The following is a 20,329-nucleotide window of genomic DNA, read 5'->3' on the forward strand; positions in this document are numbered from 1 at the left end:
TCAAAGCTCCCCCTGCACACAAAAGCCAGATCAATTCTCTCAGAACATTGCTAGGGTTTTGGCTGAAAATGATAAGTTTAAATTCCCTGGGGTCTCTTTGTTCCTCTCTCCTTTCTTAGGTCCCATCCTCATCACCTCCTAGGTCCCCAGTACCCACCCTATCCTGAGATCAGTTGGGTCCTTGCTATTTCTTAAGCTTACTCTATCTTTCTCCACTTTTAAGCCTTTGCTCCTGTTTTCCCCTCCACCTATGATGCTCCTCTTTATCCCTGAAAAAACTCACTATCTGCAAAGGGCCAAGACCAATATTACCTTCCATGTGATAAATTCTCCACGAAAAACACAGAACAATCTCTCTTTCTTTTCCAATCCCCACCATGCTTTGCCTATGTCTCTACTCTAACACCCCTAAAATACTTTCTGGTGTTTGTTTTCTACATTTGTGTCTCAATTCTCATCTTATTCATGTATTCAATGCATATACATCAGGAAGTTACCAGGCTTAAGGCACCATGTTAAAAGTTGAGGATACTGCAGAAAATGAGATGAATATAGTCCCGCTTTTGTGAAGTCTTAGTCTAGCAGAGGGAAACTTGTTGGATAAATAATTGGACGACAATTTACAGAATGAATGGCAATGATGATATGCACTAGAACTGAGAGTGTGGGGATACGTACTAGGGGCCTTAACCTAAAGGGGATTATCAGGCAAAACTTCCGGCGCAAGGAAGATAGGACAAATTTATAGGAGCTATCCAAACAAGAGAATTAGTAAAAAGCATAGCAGGCCAAGAAAAGTACCATGTGCCAAGTCCCTACACCATAAGGTACCTGAAGAAGTCCAACAAGTTGTGATTAGAGAGGGAAGCGGAAGGAAAACAGTTGCTTAGAATAAAGTGCAGATGGAAAAAAGGGACCAGATTATATAGGGTTTTCAAAGCCCATTTAAGACTTTAAATCTACTTCAAAGTACACTGAAAACTTATTTTAAGTGAAGGTATGACGTCATCAGACTGCATTTAAAAAAAAAAAGGAAGATAACTCTGCATCTGTCCCTTCTTTCATTATTTATACCGTCTCTCCAGAGAGGTCAGTAAGCAAGGCATTTCAGCCATCTGAAAAACCAGCACTTGGACCAAGATGTTGTCACTGAAATGGAGAAAAATGAACATAGTTAATAAGCATTGGGTTAAATCATTTGCAATTGCCTTTTTATTGCAGTAAAAATGGTTGCTTATCAGCAACTGTGTACTTAGGAAGCAAGTTTGGCAAGCTTGGGGTCTTCACTAAGATAAAGAGGAAGGAGTCAAGGAGAAATATCTGGTTTTCTGGATTGTACAAATGACAATGTCACTTACTGAAAGGGAAAAACAGGAGGAGGGGCCCCTTTAGAGAAATAATTTCCATTTAGGACAATTTTATGAGATGCCCCTGAGTTACCCAAGAATATGTCTGTATGCAGTGATCTGGAATCAAAGGCAAGCTCTGAGATGAAAATTTAGATTTGGAAGTTATCAGCGTATGGAAGGCAAGAGAGGATAAGCTCACCTAGAGAGAGGGAGAGAAAGACACAGAGGTGGAAGGGTGGGGGGGAGAGAGAGAGAGAGAGAGAGAGAGAGAGAATGCCAAGGTTCTACAAGAGTTGTTATTAAAAATCACCTATGGTATTTTCTTTTCTCGAAACACACACACACACACACACACACACACACACACACCAAAGGCCCAATAAATCAGAATTTCTGGGATCTGGGTATGCTTAGCTTCAAATAACTCCCCAAGGTCTTCTAATGTATGTCTATGATGGAAATAACCAGAAAAGTGCTACAGGAAAAGAGAATCCATGATGGAAATCTATGAAAAGCTACACGTGGACTTGAGATGAGAAAGGAGAACTGGCAAGAGAGCCTGGAAGGGGAACAGCCAGAAACGAGACATCCTGGAGCAGAGAGCGGGAAATGAACAGACGGCCACACATGGAAATGTTCTTGCAGATGAAATTAACGTTAGAAGGGCGAAAAAGTGACTATGGAGTTTGGGAAACAGTGATCTCAGCGCAAGCAGATTCCGGGAACTGAGGGTACAGAATGCAAAGAAGAGAGGGTAAATGGAGAGTATGAGGTGGGAAAGAGCGCCAAGAAGCTGGACAGGGAGAAGAGAATTAGGGCAAGGGTCAGAGGGAAGCATAGGCTCAAGGCGGGCCCGGGTTTTCCATTTGACTATAGGTGCTTCATTGGGTCCAGGAATTAACTCCATCTAAGACTTCTCTGCATCCCCATAGTCCTCAGCATAGTGCTCACACACAGCAAACTCATCTGAGTTCAGAAGCTTGGTCATGTGCATCTTTTGCAACCTCGAGGGTTTCCTCAAGAACATATATACTTCAGATCAACTTGGTTCAATTACTTCCATTTACTTCAAAGACTACATGTGGCCCTATTATGTGCCAGACATCTGCTCATCACTGAGGACACAGGGAAGAGGTGGTCCCTTGTCACACATTTATAAATGGGCTTGTGCCCAATGAGGCCATACAGGTGCAGAGGAATGGGGAGACAGGGGACTGATTCTTCAAGGGTCTGCACTGTAGAGCCTAAGTTGAGGGTCATTTGATCTTAAAGCAAGTACCCAAGTCATGTTTAACTGTGCAGTATAACCAAGTACAAGTTAACTGTACAGACTATATTTTTGTGCTACCTAAACTCTCCTATAAGACAGTCTAGGGGAAATCTGGACCTCCACCTCTCCTGAAGTTATGCAGACAGGGTAAGACACTTAAAATGAGGAAGCTACCTCAGGGAACCCCAGCTCACAGCTCTCAGGGCCTTAATGAGTTTTGCAGTCTTCAGTGACAGGAGAAATGTCTCTTACCACTTTAAAGAGCTAGTTAAAAACCTTCTGAGCCAGAGAACCAGCTGGCCTCTCCCTTCCTTGGGAACCCTATAGGGATAAAGGCCAGCACTCCCTGAGAAGCTTTGAAACCAGGGAATTGGGCTACTTAGGGACCTAATAGTGCCCCCCCCCCATAGTTCACAGATATCTGGAGAGAGGAAGAGTTAGCTCCTCTCCCTAAAGAGGGGGCACACAGCATCCAATTGGGGTCATCTGGCCACTAGGGCATTTCATTACATACTGGAAGACAAAAATGATTATGGTCATCGATACCTTACCTGTTCCTGAGCATATATTTGTATTTCTCCACCAAATCAGTCCCCATTCTTTTTAAAAATATTTTATTTATTTTGGGGGGAGAGTGTAAGCGGGGCAGGGGCAGAGAAAAGGGGACAGAGGATCTGAAGCAGGCACTGCACTGACAGGCTAACAGCAGTGAGCCCAATGTGGAGCTTGAACTCACCAACCACAAGATCATGAGCTGAGCAGAAGATGGACGCTCTGCTGACTGAGCCACTCCAGTGCCCCTCAGTCTCCCATTCTTTTTTTTTTTTTTTAATTTTTTTATTTATTTTTAGGAGAGAGAGAGACAGCGTGAGCAGGGGAGGGTCAGAGAGAGAGGGAGACACAGACTCCGAAACAGGCTCCAGGCTCTGAGCTGGCAGTCAGCACAGAGCCCGACGCGGGGCTCGAACCCACGAACCGCGAGATCATGACCTAAGCGAAAGTCGGACACTCAACCGACTAAGCCACCCAGGCGTCCCTTAGTCTCCCATTCTTAAAGGCCTCATAATGCCACTAAAAGATGCCAGCCAAAACCCAGTATCAAAGTGAGCACAGTTTTCAAGCGGTGCTATAACAAATGATTTATGATTAGCAACGTCTCCAAGAAAGTAAAGAAAGTAAAATCACAGACTATCCATGAAAAAAATGGGGGCACTGAAGGGACAACTTTCACTCACTGTTGCATCCATTCACTACTTTCCCAGAAAGAAAACACAAAGGTACAAGAGACTCAAGAAGTTTGATGGTAAAGAGAAATCGAATGGAAGATGTTGTGGTCGTACCTCTGAGGAATTCACTGCTTCAGGCCACAGTTTGATTTCAGAGACATTGGAAGTTAAGACCCTTGCTTTATAAATGAGATCCAGGCAAATCTAAGTGCTTACTTTAAAAACATCCTTTTCTAGTTGTTCAAAAGAGTACAAACTTGGGCCTTCATAAAACATGCCTGGAAACTATTAATGTATCAATGGTCTTAAATGGAAACATTTCCTGTAAATACACAAGATCCAACATATGTTAACTAAAAGTAGCTTTTTTTCCAGAGGATTGCATACTTTGTAACCATTAAGTAGCTACCATACCTTCGGTAAAAATCAAACCCTTCGGTTATAAGTATGCCTTTACAGTAAGAAAAGAACTTAAAAACATTATCTAAAATCTTTAGATATTGCTAAATAAAAATTACTATTTGGACTTAATTTGTCACTAACAAGTTTTAAAAGCCCCACCAATTTAAGAATATTTTAGGTGAAATGGCTTACCTTCCTCCCATTTTTTAAATTCTCTGTATTGTGAGGTTTTCCTTTCCCAATGAAAATTCTATGAAAACCGCATACACAAAAACAATAAATGGGATAAAATAGTAGGTTCTTCACTTTTCCAGGATATAGCCTTGATTAAAATCCGTATTTCTGTTCCATATACTTTTATCTAATTGAAATTGCAGAATAACTCTACACCTGTGTATATAAGTTTCTTTGCCAAATCCAGCCTTACCTAGGGCTGGTATGCATTCATTTGTTTGGTGCTATATTTATGTTTCTAATTTTTTCAGGTGTAAGATTTTGAAGTTGGTGTTTACTTTTTGTTTGTTTACTCATTTAGGCAGTTTAATAAAATGTATTTAAGATCGTCTATTTCAAATATGTTTTAGTGCCTTGGAAACATTACAGAACAAAAATAAGACTTTCAATAGGGATTACAGATGAGGTAGGCTTACTTGCTGCCTTAGTTTTCTAGATCTGCCATTAAAAAGGGCCACCACAGGGGTTCCTGGGTGGCTCAGTGGGTTAAGCTCTGACTTCGGCTCAAGTCATGATCTGGTGGTTCATGAGTTCAAGCCCTGCTTTGGGCTCTGTGCTGACAGCTGAGAGCCCAGAGCTTGCTTTGGATTCTGTGTCTTCATCTCTCTCTGCCCCTCCCAGCTTGTGCTCTGTCTCCCTCTCTAAAAAGTAAACATTAAGAAAAAATTTTCCAATTAAAAAATTTAAAAAGGGCCACCACAGACTGAGTGGTTTAAATACATTTCTTTTCTCAGGAATCTGGAGGCTAGAATTTGGAGATCAAGGCTTCGGTGGAATTTACTTCTGAGGGCTCTTTTGTGGCTTGTACATGGCCTTCTCTCTGGGTCTCCACATGACCTTTCTTCTGTACATATTTTGCCCAAATTTCCTGTTCTTATAAAGAGATTAGTCATATTGGGTTGGCCCATCCTAGTGACTTTATTTTAATTATGTCTTTAAAGATCCTATCTCCAAATACAGTCATATTCACTTCAACGTATATATTTCGAGAGACACAATTCAGCCCATAACCCGGGTCTTCAGCGAACATGTACATACCCCTAATCTGTTTGGCCATTGTTGGAATACCTCATATTTATTAAAAGGGAAGTTCAGAGGATAGTGTAATAATGCTCTGCAGACAGGAATTATGCCTATAAATAAAATGAAGATATATGAGCAAGCCAACACTTTATAGAGTCAGATACTGAAATCGAACTGTTTAGTAAATATCCTGGCCCTAAGAAATATATTTTTGTCCAAATATTTTATTTACTTTTTTCTAATTATGAAGATAATACAAAGAAAATGTTTCATCATTATGAAAGAATAAAGATAGTAAAAGTCCCCTACATCAGTAAAAATCACCCAAATCTCATTTCCCAGAGGTTGTCCTTGTAACTATATTGATGAACACATCATTTCTCCACTCACACACTCACAAAAAGATATATATACCTACGTTACTCTTGGTGGATTTGTCCTACATAGTTATTTTTAAGACTGTTTTTCTTTTTTATTAAATAATATGCTACTGAAGTGTCTGTCCATGCCCGTGAACACAGCTATGACTCATTCTTTTTAATGGCAACACAGAGTTCCACACAGAGTTCCATTATATGAATGGACAATAATGATTCTGACCCATCCTTTAGTAATGGACGCTTTGTTCTCTAGTTATTTTTTTTTTTACCAATTATTTCCAATGTTGTGATAATTTGTGTGTGTGTATGTGTGTGTGTATTTATATTTGGTGCACTTGAGATAAATTCCTAGAAGTAGAATTTTATATTTTGATATCAAGCTGCTTTCCAGAAACTACAAATTTATACCCCATGGATAACGTAGACGTGCCCATCTTACCAGTCTTGCAAGTATAGGATATCATCAATATTTAAATCTTTGCCAAGCTGAGAAGTTTAAGTGTTATAATTCATATTTGTGTCACTTGCATTTCTTTGCTTACTACTGAAACTCTCCACATTTTTTACATTTTACATAAAACATTTTAATTTTAATCATAGCGGTTTTTGAAATGTTATTTCTAAACTATCACAGAAAAATCGGCAATGTGAAAAATCCTAAAGTACTTTTGGCATCTGGATATATTCTGCCCGCTTATCTAACTCAACTTCATCCACATTACAAATGGTGGTATCCTACCACCTGATACTAGGAAATGAATCAACCCATTGGATTCTCTCCTTGCTCTTTTAACCAGGATATCCCCCCAAAATGGCCAATGACGGTAGAGCTGAATGTTAAAGAATCACTTGAGTTAGGTCCTGGTTATCATCAGCCACGACCATGTGTAATTTCAAATTAGAAGAGAATGGGGAAGATTCAGTTTCGTAGTAGCAGGGGAAAGTCTTGTTTAACAAATTAACAGAAGGACACCTGGGTGGTGTCGTTGGATGAACAGCTGACTCCTGATTTCAGCTCAGGTCATGATCCAAAGGTTGTGGGATCAATCCCTGTGTTGGGTTCCCATCTGAGCATGGAGCCTCTTTGGGATTCTTTCCTTCTGTCTCTCTCCCCCGCTTTCACCTGCACTCTCTGTTTTTTTCAAAAATTAAAAGCAAAATAAAACAAAAAAGAAACATAAAATAAAAAGAAATTAACAGGAAATTAAGTAATAGTTTCAAAATTTTTGCTAACTCTTCAAGTAGCCAAGAAAGCAGTTGTAAAGAGGTGTATGACTCAATAACGAGTCCATCTCTGATTCTTGGTTGGCTGCAGGAAGACTAAACAAAAATGGGTAGAGAGAGGAATTGATAAAGTAAATTAACAGCGGATATATAATGATGTAGTTTACGGACTTGATGTGGGCAAGAGGGCCTTGCAAATTATGGGGTGGTTAGAAGAATGTTTCTCTTCTTCCTTATCGATTTAACCAAGGATTGCAAACTTGAATACCTCAGATGACTAAATAAATATTATAAATGTGGGGAAGAAGCAAGTGTCTGTCCCACCTTAAAGACATTCAGATTTAGAATTTTTTATATGTGATGCTAGTCAAATGATAATGACCATAAAGCTAGTTCCACCTGTGAGTTAGACAGTGACACCTGCTCGAGGCTCTAGTAATATTGGGAGCTGATGTTCATCCTGGTCCCAAGAGACCATATGAGCTCACATAAAACTTTCCATACCTATTAATACTTACCTCTCCACTGTGTTCACCCAAAATTCATTTTTACAACCCTAACTCCCAGTATCTCAGGGTATGACTGTATTTCTAAATAAGGCCTTGAAAGAAGTGGTTGAATGAAAATGAGGTCTGTAGGGTGAGCCGTAACCCAATCTGACTGGTATCCTTATAAGAAAAGGGTATTTGGACATACAAAGAGACACCAAGGATGTGCGCGCGCAAAAGAGAGACCATGTGTAGACACGGGGAAAAAGTGGTTATCTACAAACCAAGAAGAGAGGTCCCGGGAGAAACTAAACCTGCTGATACCTTGATCTTGGACTTCCAGCCTCCAGAACTGAGAGGAAATAATGTTTCTTTTGTTTAATCCCAGAATGTGGTATTTTCTTATGGTAGCCCTAGTAAACCAATACAGTCATTATGTATGCACACATCATTGTCATCAAATAGATGGAACTTCCTCCAGAGCAAAAGCTCAATCTTACCCAGTAGTCTCCTGCTGAGTACAATGCTGACACATGATACGTGTTACTCAACAATTATGTATTTGAGTGAATGAAGGAGTGAATTTTCTACAAATTGTATCAACTTCCCAACTTGGAAGCTATGTAAGTTTTTAGCGCATTCCCTATTGCAACAAAGAGACAGATGGGGGGGGGGGCGGGGGGGGGCTCCTGAGTGTCTCAGTCGGTTAAGCCTCCGACTTCAGCTCAGGTCATGATCTCACAGTTCGTGGGTTCGGGCTCCACGATGGGCTCTGTGCTGACAGCTAAGAGCCTGGAGCCTGCTTTGGAGTCTGCGTCTCCCCTCTCTGCCCCTTTCCTGCTCGTGCTCTGTTTCTTTCTCTCTCTCAAAAATAAATAAGCATTACAAAAAACTGAAAACAAAAGAGAGGAAGAGATTGTGAAGCAACTTCTTAGCCAACTGGCAGAGACGAAAAGCCCAGGTCACTTCAGGAAGATTTCCACTCAAGCTGAGAGCAACCAGCAGCCAAACAAATGGTGCAAGGAGGGCAAGTTGGGTTCCTCTTTCCATTGGGAGAGACCAGCTATTAGGGGAAATGCAACAATAACATTCAGGCCTCCTCTTGTCAACCCTGACCCCCGCCACACCTGGAACAGTGTTTCCTCCCTAATGGGGCAGGAGGCCACGTCCCTTCCCTCCCACTATTGTAGGCAACAAAAGGTCAGCATCCTCCTGGGGCCCATGGGAGGGAATGGCCTGGAGTTTAAGCACCCCGCCATTCCCTACAGATGATGAAACTGTTTGCATACACCAAGGCAGGCTGCAGGCCTTGGCCATTGATCTGCACTAGCGCAATTACCAAGACTCTAGGCCATATTTTCCCAATTTGTTGAGAACTATATCATGTGGGAAAGAATTAAGAGGTTTACTAAGGTCAATACAAACATAATTTATTGCTTCCCCTCAGTCAACCAAGCTCATCTACTTCGGTCTGTGACCAGTTAGCTAAGTTGGTTATAGCATTGTCTGCTCGGGGGCAAGGTCAAGGTATCAGTTTACAAAATCAGTTACTTTCCCTCTGTGGCACAGACACAGAAGACTGCCATAATAATTCAGCATGATTTCATCCCATGAGGAACCTAGAGACAAAACTCTATGTGGAAAAGCAGTGCAAGGCAAGGCCACTGGTGGAAAACTGCTTCAAAGTCCATGCAGGATACAGCAGGTCAGGAACCTCTGAAGGGGACTGTTCCCAACCTTAAAGGTTTCAAATTGCGCTCACTCTATGAAAACTTATAGTTAAGACAATTTGTGATAAACTTGAGTAATTCCGCACACTGAAGTTAGATTGGTGAGCTGATTGGTCTTCTTTTTAAAAAAGACATGTATTATTTTATTTAGGCATCCTGTCAGTTAACTCTGAATTCTTTAGAATGCTTACTTCACACTCTGTGGTGACTTCACCCAGCTCTTCTTTGACCCTAGGGTGTCAGTATCAGAGCCTGTGGATCCGAATCCTGCCAGATCGATGGCCTAAGCTTTCATGTATCGGTCATGTCACTTTGGTTTTCTGCCCTCATATATATTCTCTTCTGGTTTCCAGCTCACATTTGCCCAATTGTAAAATCTAAGGTTAGAAACAACTTGTTTCCTACCACAAATTCTCTTTTTTCATAAAATTAAATCCCATCACAGTGTTTCTTCTAGGTTTGATCTTTTCCTTCCTTGGGCTGATTTCACCTCTGACGCATCCTACCCCATCTTCATAGGCTTCCTCGGTAACCGGGCCTAATTCCCATTTTGAGGCATTCCAGTCACAAGGCTCCAAAGCATCCTTTCACTTTGCAAATGATAACTATTAGAGATTAATGTGTCACTCAATATGAAACTGTGCCACCAAAGGAGTTTCTAGATTCGTGACTTTATAATTGGATGACGCGAGATTCCCTGTAACACCTTCATATTTCCCTAGGTTAATGAGCAAAGTACCATTTTCTACTGAAAATGCAATTTAAAGAAGAGAATCATTTGTACACCTGAGCAAAGTATGAAGAGTTATCAAATAATTCAAACCACATGTAAGCAGAATTAAAAGTCAGCACAAAATGTTTAATATCTGTGGTCTCCAGCACCTGAGTAACTTTCCCTATTTTGTAGCTTTGCTTCTAAATGCGTTTAGCCTAATGAAACACTTAGGAATGAATGAACTGGTACTGCTGAGTTAAGCATCTGTTGCAGGAAAATTACAGTGTAATATTAAGGATATTCTAAGCACCTCCTTTAATTATAAAGAAGGATCATTCTCAAATATTAAGAAAACAATTATTCTAAATTAAATAGGATGAATGCACCTTGTCTGCCAAATCATTTTCATTAGAGCACCAGACATTCTGTTCAATAGGCAAAGATTATTTAGAATCTATGTTCCATATACACCCAGAACACAGGTTGATAAGCTACGGAAGGGCACATGAGTTAGCAATTTATTCTCATGTTATGTTGTATTTAAATTTACAGTTAATCTACTAAGTAAAATATGTTTCTAGATCTTGTGCCATGTAGGTGAGCCAATGACATTACAAATACTGTGTGCAATTTATTTTACCTGTGGAACTTTATATTAATCCTGTTCCTTTTCTGCCTTCAGTATTTAAACACTCTTCATAAAAGAAAGCACGGAAATGATTATCTAGCAAGCTAGCTACGTTAAAATGATAAAGTTCAATTGATGGCACTTGAAATATATTTTTCATATCATGCTTTCATTTTTTTAAGCCAAGATGAAAATTATGTGACTAATTCAAATATACATCATCAGGCACTGTTTCTTTAAACTCTGGTAAAAAAAATTATTCTTGGATTTTAAAGTACAGTATTTTGCAGATACTACATTTGCTTACTCTGCACACAATACAGAAGTGGCATAATGACATAGATGAACAATTGGTTCTATTTATTCATCAAGAATGATGATATTTTACATATAGTAAACCAGGTCAAATCTTAATTCCTCAAGTTTGTATGCTGGCAAAATATTCACCATATTCCAAATAAACCTGACTTATATGATGAGAAAAGAATTTGCCCAAAACTCTCTTTCTTTAATTTTGTTTGTTTTTTATATATTTTTGAGACAGAGAGAGACAGAGTATGAGTGGGGGAGGGGCAGAGAGAGAGAAAGAGGGAGGAAGACACAGAATCCGAAACAGGTTCCAGGCTCTGAGCTGTCCGCACAGAACCCGATGTGGGGCCCGAACCCACGAACCGTGAGATCATGACCTGAGCTGAAGTCGGACGCTTAACCGACTGAGCCACCCAGGCGCCCCAAAATTTACCCAAAACTTTCCAATGAATTAAGATGAATATTTAGAATGACAACATTTCTACCCAATGAGCTCTTAAAAAAAAAAAAAAAAAGGCACCATTTTCCCGAACACATTAACACACTGCCTTTTGCACAGTGTTTTTCTCTCATGAATCCAGACAAGTCGTCATAAACATTAATTAATTCTCACTATCCTAATGACACCCACTCCCAGTGCAAAGTAGGAGGCTAGGCCGGGCAGCGCGTCGGACGCTCCGGATGCTATAATTACGTAACAGTTCTCCGACCAGTTGCTCATCCACGGAGCTCACGTACACACCGGGGGATCTTCGTGCTGCAGATCAAACAGCTTTGCAAAGCACTCCGGTGGGCACTTTGGCATTCATTCCTTGCTGGACTGGGACCCCAGGGCACCCTGTGAACAGGGAACCAGGCTTTTGCTCCTTAGCTAATCCTGGCATGGGAAAGTTTTTGCTTTGGAAAGGCTTAAACAGCAGGTGTTTGTTAACCATTTAAACCAACAGAGCAAAGCTCATAAATCCAAGGTGTACGAACTAGTGTCTTCCATATAATTTACGTGAAAGTACCCTATGTAATGCAAATAGTTCATAGTGCATAGTAACCTTCTGCCTCTCAAAGCACAGCCAAGTGAGTTCACAGACAAATGCCTTTGGGACCTCAGGCTCAGGCTTACCTTGCAGGGCTGAAGCAGATACATTTGCCACATTTACTTCAGGATTTTAAAGTCTTGTTTGTCTCTTTGACCTCAAATAAAGCATGTCCAGAACCAGTTTGCTCTGCTCAGTGCAGACGCGCTCCAATCTCTCTCTCTCTTTCTTGTCTACTTTTTAACTTTACAGAGAAGAGACTGTGGCAAACATGAAATTTACTCTGCTTTATTGCAGGTTCTTGTCTGGCTAGGTTTAGTGGGCGTGTGTGCATTTTCCCTTAGTGTAATCAGAGGGTGCATATGTTGCTCTTCTCATTTACTATTGCTTAATAAACAAGTCCAAGTACTAATGTAATTTACACTATTGTCATTTCTAACAATTATAGAAAGATCATTTCCAATCTTTGTAGTGTTGATATCAATTTATGGAAAACAATACCATTCTCTTCTACAGGTTACTTCTGTGAAGTGTGTTCCTCAAAGTGTCAAAGAGTATAAACAATTTTAATGTTCTGATTGCAGGTTCCTTGGGTCCCCCAGAAATATAAATAAATAAATAAATAAATAAATGGATCCACTTAGAGAAATCTCAGCAACTGATGAGTGTGATTACATGACCTGTTTAGAATACATTTTGAGTTGAAATGTAAACTTTATGTGCACTGTAACTACAAGTGACATTGTGCATTGTTTCTTTTTTTTTTTAAAGTTTAATTTCTTTTGAGAAAGTGAGAAAGAGCATGGGGGAGTGGCAGAGAGAGAGGGAGAGAGAGAATCCCAAGCAGACTGCATGTTCAGTGAGGAGCCTGACATGGGGCTCCATCCCACGACCCTGAGATCATGGCCTGAGCTGAAATCAAGAATCAGTTGTTTAAGGCAAGGGTACCAAGAGTAAAAATGAACTATTGGGACCTCATCAAGATAAAAAGCTTCTGCACAGCAAAGGAAACAGTCAATAAAACTAATAGGCAACTGATGGAATGGGAAAAGATAGTTGCAAATGACATATCAGATAAAGGGCTAGTATCCAAAATCTATTAGGAACTTACCAAACTCCACACCTGAAAACAAATAATCCAGTGAAGAAATGGGCAGAAGACATGAACAGACACTTCTCCAAAGAGGACATCCGGATGGCCAACAGACACACGAAACGATGCTCAGCATCCATCATCATCAGGGAAATACAAATCAAAACCGCACTGAGATAGCACCTCACGCTGGTCAGAGTGGCTAAAANCAAGAAAAAAAGAAATCAGTTGCTTAACTGACTGAGCCACCCAGGCTCCCCTGACACTGTGCACTTTTGCAAGCAATAATTTAGCATTTGTATTTTCTTTTACAAAAATATTTCCAAAACTGTGAAATGTGATGTGTGAAATACTTCCTCTTTCCCTTTTCCCCTCCCCCATCTCTATATTTCTCTATCTGTTTCAGTCTCTCTGGATAAAAGTATAGCGCATATATTTTATATGTCAGATGCTTCATCTCGAGACAGGGTGATCTAAGAAAGACCAGAGGGGCCAGGTTCTCAGTCTCATGGAAATTTCATTGCAGCAAGAAGATGATACATCCACATACACAGAGAGAGACACATTTTCTTATAACATTCAGTGAAGAACACAGCCGGATGCCCTGATTCCTGCGCTTGAGCACATTGGAAGAAGAGAGCAGTTCTAGAGTAGCACATCAGAGGCAGCCTCACTGACGAGACACTGGCTGGGGACTGAACAACAAGAAGCCCAGCCTTGTGAAGATCTTGCAGCAGAAACTCTTCGACATAGGTAACAGTGCGTAGGAGAACACCCAAGGGAGTGATGAACATATTTGGTGGTTGAACAACAGAAAGAAAACCTGTGTGGCTGCCATCCTGTTAACAAGAAGAAAAGAGGCCAAAGTGTCCTCAGAGAGCTGGGTAAGGGCCCAGTTGTGCAAAAGCCTTGTAAGGCTGAAGACCTGTGAGACAAAAGGGGGTATTATGGTTAAATAATTTGAGGAAGCATCACTGGGTTGACCAAAGTTAAGCAGGTTTCTCCCCGGGAGACTTTCAAGGGTTTTACAATGTGAATATTCATTGTAAATTTCAAAGAGAGTAACAGAGTTCACAGGGTTTCCCAAATATATTTGGTCACAGCATTCTTTTTTCATAAAAAAAGCCCTTGAGACTGTTGTTTCAAGGAAAATGCTTTGAGGAACACTGGCCAAAAGCAGGAGTTGACTTTCAGGCCAAATCCAGCCTGCTGCTTATTGCTGTACAGCCCTTGAACTAAGAATAGTTTTTATATTTTTAGTTTTTATATTTTTAGTCTTTTATATTTTTAGCCTGGGTGGCTCAGTCGGTTAAGCCTCTCTCTGACTTTTAATTTCAGCTCAGGTCATGATCTCATGGTTCGTGAGTTCAAGCCCCACATGAGGCTCGGCGCTGACAGTGTGGAGCCTGCTTGGGATTGTCTCTCTCTCTCACCCTTTGTTCCTACACTACCCATGCTCTCTCTCTTTCAAAATAAATAAACTTAAAAAGAATCATTAAAAATCAAAAGAAGAATAATGCTTTATAACATGTGAAAATTATATGAAATTCAAATTTGTGTGTTCATGAGTAAAGTGTAGTGGCACACAGCCTTGTGCATTTGTTTACTATTCTCTGTGGCTGCTTTTGTGCAAAAATGGCAGAGTTGAGTAGATGTGACAGAGACCTGTGGCCCACAAAGTCTGAAACACTACCTGGCCCTTTACAGAAAAGTTTGCCAACCTCTGGTCTAAAGTGTCTGTTCAGTTACTTGGACTATAAATCTTCATTTGGACTTCTGATGAGAGCCATAATTTTATATTTTAGAGTAAATATTTATCAAGAAATGTCCTATTCATACTCCGCTGTTTTGCCTTTTATGTGTGTTACTGTTTGTTATTATTTTTTTTAAAACCTCTATATACTGGGGCACCTGGGTGGCTCAGTCGGTTAAGAATCTGACTCTTGATTTTGGGTTAGGTCATGATCCCATGGTTTCATGAGTTCGAGCCCCATATTGGTCTCTGTGCTCACTCTGCTGAGCCTGCTTGGGATTTTCTCGCTCCCTCTCTGTCTCTCTCTGCCCCTCCCCAGCTCATGCTCTTTCTTAAAATAAATAAACTTACAAAAACAAAATAATAAAACAAACAAAACCTCTACATATCAAATCTAGTTTCTTTACCTCTAATGAAACCTTCAGTTTCTTAAGTAGTCTGAATGCATGTTTCTTCAACAGGTTCGATAAGAGGCAATTCAATTTTCCTATACTTAAAAACATGGTTAACACCTCATTTTTTTAAAAACGTTTTTGAGAGAAAGGGAGACAGTGCATGAGTGGGAAAGGAGCAGAGAGAGGGAGAGAAAGAATCCCAAGCAGGCTTTGTGCTGTCAGCCCAGAGCCCCACAAACAGTGAGACAATGACCTGAGCTGAAATCGAGAGTCAGACACTTAACCGGCTGAGGCCCCCAGGCACCCCGATGTGGTTAACTCTAAACTATGTTTAGACATTTCTAAAGATTGGCATGATTCACACATCTCTATTAAATCATTTTTGCATGATATGCATTTAACCAAGTGGCATTTCCTAGTAATTCCTGTACCTACACTTACTGCTTCTAATTTGTCAGCTGTTGAGCTCTAACAGTATCTTAAACCTATTTCTCAGCTTTCTGCTTATTTCACCAATCCCTTTCTCTGTTGATCGCCTGTAACAAGAGCTTCTTACCATTGTCATTTTGTAACATATTTTTATAACTGCTAAGGCCAGTATGCTATTATTACCCTAAAACTTGAGGGAATGTTCTCCGTTCATTGACCCATCTAAAGATCTGTTAAGCGCCATAAAAAATGTTCGAGATTTTAGTGTTGCATTAAGTTAACCTTGAGGGCATAGTCCTGTTCATCGTAATTTCCCCACTGATGGCCAGTCTTCTACTTATTCACATATCTATGCCTTTAAAAGCAAGCAAACAAGCAAACAAAAACCACAGCACCCCAGCAATACAACACTGGGATGCATGCAATCAGTTCTATGTAAATTCATGTGTTACTTTTCTGCTTAAATTCTGGGTATTTATATTTAATTATGTATGCACAACCAGAATACATGTTTACATTTCTTATTCTAGGGAAAATAGAAGCGGCTTCCTAACTCACCCCCACCTGGTTATACTCCTCTTCCCAAAGCCATGCTTCTCTTAGAGAAACCTCTATATCCTGTCAATACATAGAACAGTGCAGAAAAGACCACAGATAATTTTGTCCTGCTTGCCATTCTCCTTCCTCTAACATGTCTCTAAATTTGCTGTGCTTAAAATCACCATGGTTTCTCATACAACATCACTTAGGGAGATAGGGCAAGATTTAGAGTCTCCCACAAATGCTCAAAGTGTAATCGTTTCAACTCAAAATCACAGTTTGGCTTCTAGCAGCAAATCTTTTATATTTTTGCAACTGCCCCTTGTGACTGACAGAGCTTATTAAAAGCCTGGTTTCTTCCCTCAGATCCCTGTGACTAATCTCCCAATTTGGAAATAATAGGCACATTAAAAGAAGCACTGGTAGATCTCATGCTAATTTGAATCTCAGAGGGTTCAATCTTCCAGAATGCTGAAAAGTCCCCTGTATTTATAAAGGTGGGTCTCTAAGGTAGGGCATACTTGGTTGAAATAAATTATGAGCTGGTTCTGGAGAATCGTTAAGTGACAATCAAGTAAACAAAGTGTAGGTCCTCAGAGACTGTGATCTAACTGCCTGTATGACTTTGAGTAAAACAAGCAGGATAGCCAAGTGACAAACGTAATATCAAGATAAATTTGTAGCATGTCCAATCAGGCTGTCATCAATACACGGAAAACCTCCTCTTTGACTTAGCTGGTTTTTTTTTTTTTTTAATTGAAAATAAAATGTGATGTCTGTAAAAAAGAGGAGGAGGCGTGTGAGTGGGGTTTGTTTGTTTTCCTGGAGTTTCACCTGCAAGTCCACACTAACTGGGCCAAACCAAACAATAATGCTAAGCAGACCTGTCTTCTCAACAACTATTTGCTAAATCCTACAACTCTTCCATCCGGAAAAACTGCTCAATCTCAAGACAGATAGTGAGCAAAAGAGTCTGAACTTTGGGAGTTTAGGGGAGGGGAAAGGTTGATCAACCCCACTTAGCACACTCCTGTGTTGTGGAAGACTGTGGGAAAAGCGACTACCCCTGTTAAGGGTCCCCACCCCCTCCTTTCCAGCGAAATGGAATGCTTTGCTATGCAAATTATGAGTCTGATCCCAGAGGAAGTGAAGGACTCAGGATAGTAAAGGCACTCACCTTTTGGAGATAAATTAACTCTTTTAAGGAACCATTGAACAAATTACTTCTCCATGCTCTAAAAGTTCTCTTAGTGCCTTAAAACCTCAAAATCACCTGAGATTAGATTGCTCCTTCAAGGGTCAGGCCTCCAAAAGAATGAGTCCCATTGGAAAAACATCTTTTGTCTGCCCTAGTTAAGGTGCACAAAAGAAGCATGTGGAAATCACTCAGCAACTCCACATTTGTGTTTGACCCCAACCAACTGGAATCTGAAGGTTGCAAGTGTCAAGGTCGGTTCTGAGCCTAGTAACCTAACTGAATAGGTTTCAATTTGGTAATTACTGTGTTTCGATCACTCTGCGTCCCTTTCCCATCAGCCTCCGCTCTCAAGAAAACCAGTGCACTAAGTCGGGGCGAGAAAATGGGGGGCGCACGTTGAGTCCCCTAGGGAATTGCTCAACCAATGACTTCTGAGTGTATGAGACAGAGCTCTTTGGTGTGTCTTTCCTTGCCTGGGTCACAACTGACTTTCTCCAGAGAAGGAACATATTCCTGAGATGATTGAATCAGGGAGGTTCAAGTCCTCTTGTATGAAATTGTCTGAGCCCTAGATGTCAGCTAACCCACATTTTAGGATACTTAAAGCACACAAGGAGCATTCTGTTTAGTACTGGGACCACAAAAGTTGAGACTTACAGAAATCAGGAAGGGTCTTAATGAAATTTGGAAGTGATGCCCACACTTCTACTATTATAGCCAGGCTGCTTAAAATTACCTCAAGTCACTATGTAAGCTTCATACCCAGCCCACTTTCACAAAGGAGGGAAGGTGATCCACATTAACATATATATAAACCATACACTTGGCATCCTAAATATATTATGGTTATTAAATGTTCTGAAATTAAGAAACACAAGACAAAATAAAAGCTATATGACAACATGTAAATATATGAACAAAGGCTAAAAAACAAGATAGCAAAACATAAATAGTTGTTTTAGGATGATGAGGCTACAAGCAAATTTGATTTCTTATAAATTTTTAAAAAATATTTAAATACAGACTAGAAACACTTGAAGGGGAAAGGACATCATTGCATTTAAGCAACTAGAATGAGCTATCACAATTGCACATTAAATACCTGAGACTGAATTTTCTGGAGGTAAAGTTCATGCCTTGGGTTATATAGTGCTCACTGACCACTTCAAAAGAGTTTATAAGTCAGTTCTCGAAAGATACACCTTTTTCTACTTTGGAATCCTAGATGAATTCAAAGGATATCGAGTATATCCATAACCATACCTGTTGTTATCCTTGAAAAACAGCACTACATTATTTTTCAGAATAATCAATAGGCATCTAAGCCAAACTAAATTCAATTAGAAATTCTCTCTCTTTCTCTCTCACTCTCTCTGAGTGTGCATATCTCTGGACTCTTCACCTGAGTCTTATTTTTTTTTTTTAAATGTTTATTTCTTTTTGAGAGAGAAAGAGAGGGAGACATAGAATCTGAAGCAGGCTCCAGGCTCTGAGCTGTGAGCACAGAGCCTGATGCGGGGCTCAAATTGTGAAACTGGAGATCATGACCTGAGCCACAGTCAGAGGCTTAACCAGCTGAGCCACCCAGATGCCCCTCACCTGGGTCCTACCTTAATAACAAACTGCTTTGATGACAAGGATTAAAAATTAAATCAGCGTAAAGCTTAAGATGAACACAGTTACACATTTTCTGAACTGAATCATGGCAACTATGTGCAGGATGGAGTCAGTGGCTGGTACCAGATGGACAGAGAAATAATTTCAAGAGTAAAGAATGGAATCTGGTATTTTAAACTCTCAATCAGTATGCTTTGGATTCTTTGCACAGTTATCTGCTGGCCATGGCTTCAGTTAGTAAAACTGAAAAAAAAAATGCTGCTTAAGTAATAACAATGAAACTATGCAAAACCAGAATCTATTTTCACCCTTGTGACTNTAAATATTTCTGTTAGAAACCAAGTCATAAGAGGTCAAGAGAGATCAATGACATCTTTTCTTTAGAAACTATGGCAAAACCAACTGAAAGCCAGGCTTCAGAAATTCTCATTAGTAACATAACTCAGCAACTTATTGTTCCATTTTGTCTTCTTTTCCTCAAATTTCAAATAGTAGACATTTCTATAGTAATGATCCTATGGTGTTATATTTTATGAATAGTTTGTTCTGAAGAACAAACAGCATTTATATTTTCACTCAGGGTTTTAGAGAATAATTTGAAGAGAGAGAGAAAAAGCAGAGACAATTAGAACTTGCTTCAGTTAATATTAAGGAAAGTGACTTATGAATGCTAACTTCAAATGGCTTCCTTAGTGAACAATTAATGTAATTTCTTTTTCTAGAATTTACTAAATGTTGCATTATCTTGAGTTTTTCCATTTATTTTTCAAATTTTGCAGTTTTTTAAAAAATATTAGACCAATTGACAATTTTTCCTAAAACCAGCCACTTTGCCTCACTGGTAACCGCTACAGTTTTGAATCGTTTATTTATTCTGCCACTAAGTGTTGAAAACATGGGAAATGGGGCCACTGCGGCCGCATTTCTAACCACTCTGAATTGATTTCCAGTTTTCAGGATTGTGCTGCTCTATCTCAGATAATATGCCCGAATAATTCTGCATGAATTCGACTTTGGCAGTCCACCAGTTATCCTAAATTCCTCCAGGGAATACTAATAACTTTCTGATTCTCAGGTAATGTAAGGTCGCCGATGTTGCTTTTGTATTATTCTTTTCATTTAAAAAAGACAATGTGTGTACATTTTATACAAAGTGTGTTGAAGACAAAGTATCACTGAGCACAGTTTAGGGACTTGGGCCTCGAGTTTGATTTTCCTTCGTTCAGCTTTGGGATCACCGTTCTGTGCCTGGCCTTTGGGTGGTGGGTGAGGGTCCGGGCACTGTGGGTCCCGGG

This window comes from Crocuta crocuta, unplaced genomic scaffold, assembly GCF_008692635.1.
Source record: "Crocuta crocuta isolate KB4526 unplaced genomic scaffold, BGI_CrCroc_1.0 scaffold10, whole genome shotgun sequence".
In the NCBI taxonomy this organism is placed as follows: Eukaryota; Metazoa; Chordata; class Mammalia; order Carnivora; family Hyaenidae; genus Crocuta; species Crocuta crocuta.